We start from the raw sequence: 12,362 nt of genomic DNA, 5'->3' as shown, positions 1-12,362 counted from the left end.
TGATGTGTGTAGGTTGTTGTGATGTTTTGGTTTAGTGTCTTTGTTACGGTTAAGGGTACGGGGTTTTGGGTGTTTGTATGATGCATAGCATGAAGCTTTCGGTCGCATATGTCTCAAGGTCATGTCGAATTTTTTCTAGGCTGTGGTTTGCTTGGGGTTAGTTGGTCGAGTCACGTTTTATTATTTTGGTTGTTCTCTTATCCTTGGTTTTTTGTCTGTTGCTTTGCAGGCGTTCTCCTTGATTGTCTGTGTTTGTGGTGTGTGTGTGTGTAACCATCTGAATGGCGCCTTCTCACGCTCCTCCCCCTATCCAGTATGTCCCACTAGTCAGTAGGGATTACTCTTCCCTACTCACTTTTGAGCCTCTCACGAAGGCGAGACTCGTTGCTTTTGTGGCTACCTCCTTTCCATTGCTGCCCGAGGATATGTCGTTGTGTGACGAGTTTCTGGCCTCCTACAGCAAGAAGTCGGGACTGGTCCAGGGAATTTCTATGACTTTGACACCTCGAGGCCTAGGGAAGGCTCTGTCTCTTCCCTTCAAAGGTGAACCTTTTGTTACCACTCGTCAGCTTTTCTCTAATGAAGAGATTTTGAAGCTGTTACAAAAATAGACAAGGGAAGTGCTGGATGTTAAGAAGATGATCAACTCTTCAGGAGTTTCCTTTTCCATGATCACTGATCATGTATGGAAGATGGTCTGTCAGTTTCTCCAGGACAGGTTTATGCCTGCCAAAACGCCATCCCAGTACTTGTCCAAAGAGCTTTTCATAGCTTCACGGATGGTGTTGAAAGGAGTCGCTATTGACTGGAGCACTTACCTCCTCACTAAAATGGATCAAAATTTCGTCAAAGTCACCAGGGGTAATGTTACCAATGTCACATATGGATCATACTTGTCTGCCTTCTTGACCTACTCAAGTTTACAGAAGAGTGTGCCTCCACCTCCTCCATCAGATCCAGTACCTCCTCCTCCACCTTCAGATGAGTCAGAACCCATTGATATCGAGGATGATGATTCTCCGCCTCCCCTGGTCATACATCGCAAACACTTGAAGCGGGTAGCAGATAAAGCTCCTTCGATACTTCCTTCAGTGTCCATTCCTGCTACCTCTGGCAGTGATCTCCCTGGGTATCTCACTTGTAATAACCTGTTCAGAGCACATCGCGAAGGTTCGTTGGATATATCAGTTCCCTCACTGAACAGTCTAGTCTCGGGAGATGCAATTCCTTTCCTCTGTAAAGACATTCAGAGTTCCATTGAATTGTCAATGACAGCCTGTGTTCAACAGCTGTACGCTTCCTTTTATGACAAGCTCATGCAGTCTAAGGACCAGTTGCATAAGGCAACATCCGAGTTAGCCTCTGCTAAGGATATCCTAGCAGATTTGTTTAAGCAGATGGAACAACAAACCCAACTGGTTGCAACCCAACGAGATGAGATCTCTTCTTTGAAGATCCAGTTAACAGAGGCTCAATCAGAGGTTACTAGCCTTTCAGAGGAGAAGGAGAGGATGTCCAGAGAAGTGCAGGAGTTCCAAACTCTTTTAGATGACAAACTTTCAGCCTTACAGACTACTAATGACACAGTGGAATCCCAAGCCTCCCAAATCAAGCAGTTGCAAGATCAACTGGCAAAGTCATGGTCTGTTCCTCCAAGCCCTAATGTTCCCTTGATTCCTTCTCTCTCACAGCAGGACTTGGCTGCTCTTCAGAGACAGGCTACCTTGTGTCCTCTATTCCAAGATAAAGTGGAAAGATTGCAATCCCGAATGGATTTGTTATGGTCTACATTTGAACAGTTTCAGGAATATGTTCCACCAGACCATTCTTTCTTTATCCACTACCACTTACAGAAGTTGGCCTTCTACATGAAGCTTTCCATGATGGATTTACCTCTTCCAGAGGATGGATGGAGTGGGGCTTGGTCTGCTGAGTTACTGACAGAGGTGGTAAGGATGGTGTTTGAAGATTCTGCCACGCCAGATACCATGTTGATGTCCTACATGTATCTACGAGGAGACTTGTTGATTCCAAATGAGGTGGATATGGCATGGTATGTGGGAGACGTGGTTCTACAAGCTGTTTTGTATGTCAACCATTTGGAGTTGCACATAGCTGACATGTTCCAGAGTTACTCCTCCAAAGTGGCTGATTGTCATGATAATTCCTGGCATACCATGATTGATTCTGTGGTCCTGAATCAAAGACAGAACACAGCTCCTACCTATGCCCATAGTACTAATCAACTGAGGGTGGATCTCTTAGCTTATCTTTCAAAACATAATCCGTTTGATTCTACCTTCTTTGATGCCTATCATAGAAGATCTCTCTTAGGACCTTCTGTTCCTACCCTTTTGTATTACCAACAAATGGCTCATCGATATGATCTATATCTTTCCCTTTGTTAATCTAATTCCACAACTATTTTACCCCTTCTTTTCCAACCTTCCTCTTTCACTCAAATTCCCATTTTTACATACTGTTCTTTTATTGAGGATAGAGTATTTTCCCCTTCTCCACCATGTCCTTCTCCATCCATTCATGTACCTTCTACCTTTCCTATTTATCAGTTAACACCCTTCCTTACTGATTCTATACAAATTTCTGCCACACCTTCTTTAAATCATTCTTCCTTTTATGATTTTGCCTATCCCTCACTTCATCCACTTTTCCTTATTCCACTTCCCTCTCCTAACACTTCTATATCTCAACCACCTCAGTTGGTTAGTGACTATGACGGGTTTGATCATCAGATTTCTAGAAGAAGGCGATGGAGCTTGAATGATTCCCTTACAGGACCTCAGATAAATTGGCCAGTAATTCCAGGAGAATGGACAACTGCCAGTCAAGCTTATCAGAACTATATTCATTTTGCTCAGTAGTATTCACAGTCTGCAGATCTTTCAGTGAGATTAACTGCTCACTTTGCTTGGTACTTGACGTATATGCATAGGAACTCTCATAATGATTCCAAGCCTATTCCAAAGTTGTGCATGAATGTCAATGTGAGCATTGATTCCCAGCAGCTGGATATATTGTATTTTCATACCCTTTGTTTGCCTAGCAGAAACCTGGTCCTGTTGGAAAGGATGTATTGTCTTCAGTTTTTTCAGAATCCTCCCAAAACATTCGTAGATGAATCCTTGTCTATGGATCATTTCTGAAATCATCAATCTTTCAAGAGGGATCATCTTCATTGATACCTTTCCAATGTATGGTGGATGCTTTTTAATGAAAATCTCTCTTTTTGGAGGAGTCATTCAGATGGTTGTGTTGTGTGTAGTGTTTGTGTTGTGGGTTAATTTATGTAAAAAGAACGTATTGGATTCGATTTTGTGCGAGCTACATTTTGGAGAATTGTGGTGATGGGGTCGTGGTTGGAGAGTTAACAATGCTGATGCAGAAGAAGAAGCAGAAACCTCTTATATCCTTTACAAGTTTGTTGTGATTTTCAGTTTGATAAGAAGTGTTAATGTATAAAGGGTTTTCCTTTCGTTGTATTTTTATATCAGATATATGTTATAAGTTGGGGTCGTGGTTGGATGGATTGTTTTTGAAGAAATATTGAAGATTAAAGATGAGCTTTTGAATGAACTTGTATTCCCTTTTTCCTGGGTCGCGAGGATGCTTCCTTATTAAGTGTGGGGATATGCTGAGTGTTGAAATGACTTGTTTTTTGGCTGATTTTTTGTTGTTTTTGAGAGCTGAATGGTTGATTTTATGAGATGATTGATTGGTTTGGAAGTGGTTTGAGAGTGTTTTGGATGATATTGATTGTGTTTTGGAAGTTCATGATGTTTATTAGTGGTTCTGTGATGTTCTGATAGGTTCTGATTGGTTTTGTATACCTTCTGTATAGCTTCTGTTTTGTTTTGATTGTCTTCTGTAAGGAGAGATGGAGTATTGATTGATGAAGATTGAGATATTGTGAAAGCTTATTAAATGGTTTGTGAGAGTTTGGAATGGTTTGAGTATGAGTTATGTGGTTTTGATGACCTTCTGTAACCTTCTGTAGGTCTTCTGTAGAGCTTCTGTCTCTGTTCTGTTCTGTACTGTAGCTGTTCTGGTACTGTTCTGTAGACTGTTCCGTATGCTTCTGTATGTGTTCTATAGAATGTATGTGTAGCTTGGGAAAGTTTTCTAGCCTTGGAAAGAGGTGAATACAAGTGCAAAAGAGCTGAAAGAAGTGAAAGAAGTAGTTGCTGAAGACTCAAGTGAAGACTGAAGTGAAGTGACAGTAGTGAGCTATGAAAAGACACTGTAGTGGCTCTGGTGACTCTTCATATCAGACATACCTCTTGGGAGGGGTATCCACGACCTAAGAAGGATTATTGAGAGTGATTTTTGAGAGATTGTAGTGAGGATATGATGTATTATTGATGGAGAGAGAGAGAGAGAGTCAGAGATAGCCAATTCTACTAAAACAGAGTGATTGTATATGAGAGAATGCGAGAGAAGACTATGAAGATATTGAAGATGAATACTATGTGATGTATTTCCATTCAAAGATGGTGTATTCCTTTGCTTTCTTTGTTATAGTGATGGATTTTGTGAAGATATTGAAGAATATGGTTGATTCTATCAAATCCGTGGGAGATCTACATGATGCTGTATGAAGATTTGTTGTGCCTGGTGTTCTTTTCTTCATTGTGATCATATGAAACATAATAAATAAGCTTGTTGATGTTACAAGATAGATTTTCTTGCAAGAGAATTCCCTTTTCCTTGGTGTTCCTCTTGGGGCTCCAATACCCCTCCCCTCTCCCCCATTGCCCCTCTCTCCCCTCTCTCTCCTCTCCTTCTTCTTCCTCTCTCTCTTTCTCTTCCTCCTTCTCCCCCTCCTCCCTTCTTCTCCTCCCTCTTCTTCCTCTTCCTCTTCTCCTTCTTCTTCTTCTCCACTCCCCCTCCCCTCTACCTCTGTCGCCGCCGCCTTCCCTTCCTCACCGCCACGCTGCCTCACACCAATGTCGCTGCCTCATACCAACGTCGTTGCCCTTGCTGCACTGCGCCACATCTCGCCAATGTCACCGTCGCTGCCTACCAGCATCGCCGCCCCTGCTGTGGGCCCATCGTCGCGTCCGCTCGCCTCTCGCCTCACCTTCACTCGCTTCGCCTCCGCCGCCCTAGCTTACCTTGCTGCCGCTCGCTTCTTCTCTATGCCACCCCACCCCTCCCTTCCGACCCCCATGACTAGTCCCCCCTTCCCACCCACCCCACCCCACCCCTCCCTTCCTACCCCCCTACTAGCCCCCCCCACATAATACCCTGCCACCACACCCTTCCCTTCCTACCCCCCTTCTCAGTCCTCATAGCCCCCCTTTCCCTTTTCCCTTTCTAAACCCCCCTTCCCCCCCTTTTCCCACACCCCTATTTCAGCTCCCGTTCCCTCTTGCAGAACCCCCCAATTTCCCATTGCCTCCCCCTTGGGCCATGTTTCTGCGCCACCCTTTGTTTCCAACGACACCCTCGCCTCCAACAACACGTCCTTTTCCGCGCCCCAATGCGTTACCCACGCCTACCCAATACCACACTGATTGTGGGCGTTCTTGCACGCATGGGCATTGATGTGCCGTGTCCAGGCATTGCTCGTGCGCTATTTCGCGAGTGTTCATGCGCGAGGACGCACGTCCAGTCTTGTTCGTGCGGTGGTGTGGACGTTAACAGCTGTTCATGCGTCGTAGTCGTTCCCACACAGTTCTACGCAGTTCATATGTGGTAGCTCCTGTTCACATGTACTTTTCAAACCCGAACCCATAAAAAAATCCATTAAAAAATACCAAAAACTATAAAATAATTAAAAAAAGAAGAAAATATAGAAAATCTATAAAAATTTAAAAAAATCAGAGAAAAATATCTGAAATTTTCTTGACGAATTATTGCTTTTTGGAATCATTTTTCTTTGTTAAACACACATGAATAAATGACAAAAAACATTATAATTTTTTTCAAAATCCTTTCAAAATTCATAAAAAAATTTAAAAAATAAAAAAAATCAAAAAATTCAAAAAAAATATTCCACACACTCTTTCACATTATTTTCAATATTCCATGAGCTTACATTGCCTATATGAATGCCAAACTCATTCAAAGAAAAAATAAAACCCAACAAAACATCACACAGACACAAACAAACAAAAACAAAAAACCTTGAATCCAATACCTAATTTATGCATACTCATTTTGAACTTTCACACATCACTTGACAAACAAAATGATCCAAACACAAACCTTCTAATGCCTCCATACATAAATTTAATTAAGAAACAAACAAATAAACAAACAACAACCACAAACACACAACCTAAAAACCAATCTTATCTACATTTTTGACCCTTCCAACACCCATTTCCACAATTAAACACCTCATCCAAATTCCTATTAAATGGTCAATAAATCTTAAAACAAATCCATCCAGCTTTTCCAATCCTCCTTCCCTCATGATGTGATCATTCACATTGCACAAGTCCCCCATATTTTTCTTTGGTGCATCATGGTATTCATCTGTTGGTTTGGATTTGACAGGAGGTACAATGTTCCCTAGTCGCCTTGTTGTTACCACTTGTGGATTTGTTTTTTCTTTTGTACAGATTCTTTGGACGTAGAGTACGTTTCGGACCTTGCGAGTGTCCACCCACCGTCAAGTTTCTTTTCTTTTTCCCTCTCCCATGTGTACCATAACACACCATTAATTTTAATTTAAAATCTACCGACCATTGCACCCACCAAATGAACACACTGCACATCATAAATTGTAATTAAAATGACCCCAATCATTAATTATAAAAGGAACCCGGCAGTTGTATGAGCAGTTTTGCACCATAATCCACACAATTTGTAAATTAAAATACATCCACATTGCATATGCACACGTGCTACAAACACATATAAATTGTAATTAAAATAAACCCCCCGAAGTCACGCATTCATGCACTTTGCGCCAAACATCATATACTTGTAAAAATGAACTGCATTTTTAGAGACCCCCAGTCCAATCAATTAGTTAATTTGTTAGAGTGGGGTTGGGTTATGAAATTGATTCATTATGCATTAAGGGTTTAATTAAAAATGACTTGCAAACTAATTTTTCATTGATTAAAATAAATGCAATAATGACCACCCACTCACTTCACTACACTTTAGGTGTATGCTCAACAATTTTAGGGATTGGGATTCCTTAGTCCAAAGGTCGGTCATATTTGTCCATGATGGTATGAGTCGGTCGTTCTGTTTTCGATCGAGTCAGTGTTTGGGATACAGTATGTTGGATTTTATATATTTCTTTTTGTGTGCTTGATTACGTATCAGGGTACTTGATTGTCATGCATATCACGAAGCTTTCGATCACACATGTGCGTAGGTCATGTCAAATTTTTTATGTAGGCTATGGTTTGTTTGGGGAAGTCTGGTCTAGTCCTGTTTTTTTTTGTTGTGACTTTTCCGTGATATCCTTCTTAGATGTGGTTTTTTGGGGGTTTTGCAGGAATTTTTCCTATTTTTCCTTGGTTGTGTGTATGTGGATATCCTGTGTAGTCTAAATGGCATCGTCTTCCTCTACTCCCCCACTTGTGATCTAGCACATGCCATTTCTAGTACATGATTATTCTCTCCTTCTGGAAGCAGATTGTATTCATCGTGCTGGTCTTTGTCCTTTTGTGGCCTTGAAGTTTCCGCCGGTGGATAACAAGCTTTGCTACTCCTTCCTAGCGTCATACAAGAACCAGTCTGGCTTAGTTTATAAAACCGATGCTTCTACTTATCCACAGCCAACATCAGTGATGTGTTGTGTTTGCCCCTTTCAGCTTCTTTTGTCCCTAGTGGAAACCAATTATTGACATTTGAAGAGATCCTTTCCCTTCTTCAAAAGGAGACGTCTACCCCCTTTGGTGTTCAGCAAGGTTATTACTAGTTCAGGGGTTTCTGTAGCAACTTTGCCAGTTTTTGCAATACATATTTATGTCGAGTAAGCCTGCGTCTAAATGTCTCTCTAAGGAGCTTTTCACTGCTTCTGTTCGAATATTGGAAGGGGCTAAAAAGATGGATCAACATTTTCAAAGATTCATAAAATTTTAGGGTAGTAATGTGTCTTATGGTGCTTTCCTTCAGAAGATTATTACCTTTGCCTCTCCTCCTGGTGGTGTGCCAATGTGGCTAATCCTACTCCTCTTCCGAAGTATCCATCACCTTGTGCTCCATCCCCTCCCCCATTACAAGCAAACTCAGATTCAGAGGATGAGCCCCCTCTAAGATTTTCTCGACTTAAGTGCCGACGTACTAAAGGGCCACTTAGTCCCTCTACAGTATCAGCTCTACAGATCCTCTGGTCAAGGATACTATTCCTTCTATTTATAGCAGTTCCCTTCTTGTGTTTCTCTCATGTCCTAACCTATTTGCAATTCAGAGGGATGGACAACTAAATCAACAGATTCCTGCTTCCTTACAGACATTGATATCTAGACCGTTGCTCTCTCAGATAGTTTTTGTGTCCAGTCTATGTTGGAGACCTCCCTTACATCCTGTCTTCAGTCTGTTTACATGAGTGTATACTTCCTTACAAGACAAGGTGGATTCATTGACCAGCCAGTTGAGTAAATCCTTGGAGGATTTGGCATCCAAAAAAGCTACTGTGAGTGGCATTGATAAGCAGATGACTGAGGCGACTGTTTTGATGGATAACCAAAAAGCCAAAATTCAGGAGTTGGAAGCTAAAGTAGCTACATTAGAAGTTGAGAATATATCCTTAACGACTGAAAAGAATGCAGCTATTGAGGACATGTTAGAGTCAGCTTGTAAATTGGGAATTTGTGAAGGTCAATTACAACATTCCGAAGAAAATGTTGATGCCCAAACAAAGCTTATTGAGGAGCTTAATCAGAAAGTTGCCACTCTTTCTATTCCCAGGCCCTGTAGTTTCTTCCATGGTATCTTCTAGGGAGGATCTTAATCAATTGCAACATAAAGCTAAGGTGTGTGATGGATTTACTGCTAAAGTAGAACACCTCCAACAACGCATGAACTATGTGCAAGAAGATTTTATTCGCTACAATAACTTGGTGTCACCACCTCCTTCCTTTTGGGTTAAATATCATCAGCACAGATTTTCCTTATACATATCCTTAAGCAATGTTGATTTTGAACCTCCAGAGGATGGATGGTCAAATATCTGGTCTGCAGATTTGTTGAGAGTTGTTTTTGATAGATTCGTGGATGAGTTGGTTTCCCATGAAGTTCAGTTATTATCTTTTATGTATCTTACATGCCATTTGTAGATCCATGATGGGGAAGATCTAAATGTTTATGTGGGGGATGTGATCTTGCAAGTTGTTATGTATGTGCACTCAGTGGAGCTTTTGCTAGCAAAGAGTTTGAAGACTTATCATGAGCAAACATCTTGTTATAAAGGACATGCATGGCATCCACCTTTGGAGATTGCTGCTTTGGAACCTTGTTGTCTCAAGAGTGTATTCCATAAATTTGATATCCAGCCTTTACAATCTTAGTTATCAAGCTGTCTTGCTGATCATCCATTATTTACAGATTCCTTTTTCTAGAATCTTCATTTTTGTTGTTCTTTCTATCCATTGGATCCTATAGATCTTTTTTCTTATTCCCTCATATCTTATCATTTTCCTTTATATGTTTCTCTTCTTTCATCTAAACCTGATAACATTCCTCTTTTATCATTTACCCATTCTGGGTCACCTTAGATTCATGTGTTTAACATTTTTTCTTTTATTGCTGATCCCACGATATTTCCTATCTCTTCTAAGGCTTTTCCTACCATTTCTATTTCTTTTGTTTTCTCGGCAGATTCTCTTCAAACCTTTTTTATGCATTCTCCATCTTTTCCACCTTTCTTATCACTTCATTTACCCTCATTCTATGACTTATCTTATCCTCCATTACAATATTCTCCTCTTATTTCCATTGCCCTCTCCATTTGATTACATTAACTTTCCTCCCCCGATAGTACTGGACACACCTGGCTATGATCATGACATTCTTCGTCGATGACAATGGACACTGCATGATTCTATGACAGGACTGGTGTTTAATTGGCCTTTTATTCCAGGGTCATGGGATATGTTAGTGGCATGTTCGAATTCTTATCTTCATTTTGCCAGGGTACATGTTACTTCTAAGGATACCACTGTTCGTCTTGCAGCTCACTTTTGTTGGTATCTTGCCTTCATGCATCATTAATCTCATCTGAATACTCAAAAGAGTATCCCCGAGTTGATCATAGATCCAAATGTGGATGTAGCTGCTATTCAAATGGATGTATTGTATTAATTTGGTTAGGCCTTCCCCACCAGGTTTATCATCATAATGGAAAGGATGTGTTGTCTCTAGTTCCTCCAAAATGTACCTCAGTACTTTGTAGATAAGAACAAAGCCTTGGAACGTCTTAAATTGATTTTGCAATTTAAGAAGAAACATCTTCATCATGCTTAGCATAAGAGGGTTTTCATGATTGTATCATCTTTTTTCTTAATGAAAATATTTTCATTTGCTCTCTGTTTTTGGGAGCACATGCCATTTAGACTACCTAGTTTTGTGTATGTGTAAGTGTATGTGTATGTATTATTTTCCTCTTATGTGGAGTAGAAGATGAAGATAGTGGTTTGTGATTCTATCTAATTGAAGGATGGAAGCAACTGAAAGGTGAGAAGGATTGAAGCTTGCTTGGAAGTGAGCTATGGTGGAGAGGAAGAGCAAGAAGAGAGAGACACATAAATGGGAACTCTAACAGTCACAATGTGTGACCGGGCCCTTCCTTTATTCAAACTGTCACTAAAAGAATAAAGAATAAAGTGACGGTGATGGGCACCCGCCACTTGCAGTGTGCAGTGGTGGGTACTACTAGTGTAGTAATACATGGGTGGCTAGGCAGAGGCGCCTTTACCCCCAACAACCTCCCACTTAAAGGTGAATCTGTCCCTGTGAGGAGTGAAAAGAAAAAGAAAAGACAATACAATGTACACATGTACAACATGATGAGGAAAAATGTCATCTCATCCAATGCCCATCAATCTCCTGAGGAAGGCAAAGTGCTCAGTAGTGAGGATTTTCGTGAGCAGATCTGCAGGATTTTTGTCAGTGGAGATCTTGACAAGGTCAACAAACTTGTCCTCCACAACCCCACGTATGAAGTGATACCTCACCTCAATGTGTTTCGTCTTCGCATGGAAGACCGGGGATTCTTAGCTAGCTGAATAGCACTCATAGAATCCGAATGCAACGTAGGTATAGTATCAATCCCAAGGTCATGAACCAAACGGCCCAACCATATGGCCTCCTTGCAAGCCTCAGTGGCCCCAACATACTCGGTCTCAATGGTAGAGAGAGCTGTACACTTCTGAACCCTGGACATCCAAGAAACAGCACCTCCAGCATAGGTAAAGACATAGCTGAAAGTGGACTTCCTACTATCTGCATGTCCTATATAATTGGAGTCTATGTAGCCCACAACTCCTGTATCTTGCCTTCCATAGCAAATACACATATCTAATGTGCCCTTCAAGTATCTCATGATACCCTTTACGGAATCCCAATGCTTTTTGCCAAGTGTAGCTATATAGCATGCCACAACACCAACTCTAAAGGCAATATCTAGGCGAGTGGCTATCATGGCATACATCAAACTGCCCATGACTGATGCATAAGGGATATTGACCATCTCGGCCCTCTGCTCATCCGCCGTCTGCAGACAATCGGCCTGTGAAACCTTCACATAAGAAGGTAACGGACAACCAATAGGCTTCATGTCCTGCATGCGAAAACGCTCAAGGATGTAGTTTCAGGTTGCTCGCCATGCATCTTTAGTGGCTTTATCTGCAATTTCTACACCAATACCTATCAAACTTGGCTCTTCCAATAGGCATAATTCATACCATTGAGCTTAGTGATGTTGAAGATAGCACTGTTAGTGGAAGAAGAATCCATAATGCAGTCCAAAACAGTGCAGCCAATTCAAAACTGCTTGTTGTTTTCTACTGTAAACAGCCAAAAATACTACCAAAACCAAGACAAAATGACCACGAACTGATAGCTAATGATGTTGCCCACCAAGTACCATTAAAAATACATAAAATTAGGATGATTCAGCATGAAAATTTTACATCAATCCATACATAATTGCTTGCTATAATAAATTACAGCCAGGTACAATGAGAGCAAACTGTACACAAAATCAATGCACCAAGTCAACCACTGACTGTCAAAGCATAACCAACATCAAGCAGGCACAAATTAGCATATGACTGTCATACAAACATCAAGCAAACACCCAAGCATGTCAAACGAATCCATAAGTAAGCTGGCAAACCCCCTGTGTAGTAGGGCAAAGCGTACACAACACTAGC

Source organism: Lygodium microphyllum, chromosome 24 (assembly GCF_053477565.2).
Source record: "Lygodium microphyllum isolate KBCC chromosome 24, Lygodium_microphyllum_v1.1.10, whole genome shotgun sequence".
In the NCBI taxonomy this organism is placed as follows: Eukaryota; Viridiplantae; Streptophyta; class Polypodiopsida; order Schizaeales; family Lygodiaceae; genus Lygodium; species Lygodium microphyllum.
Note: the sequence above shows the minus strand (reverse complement) of the source record.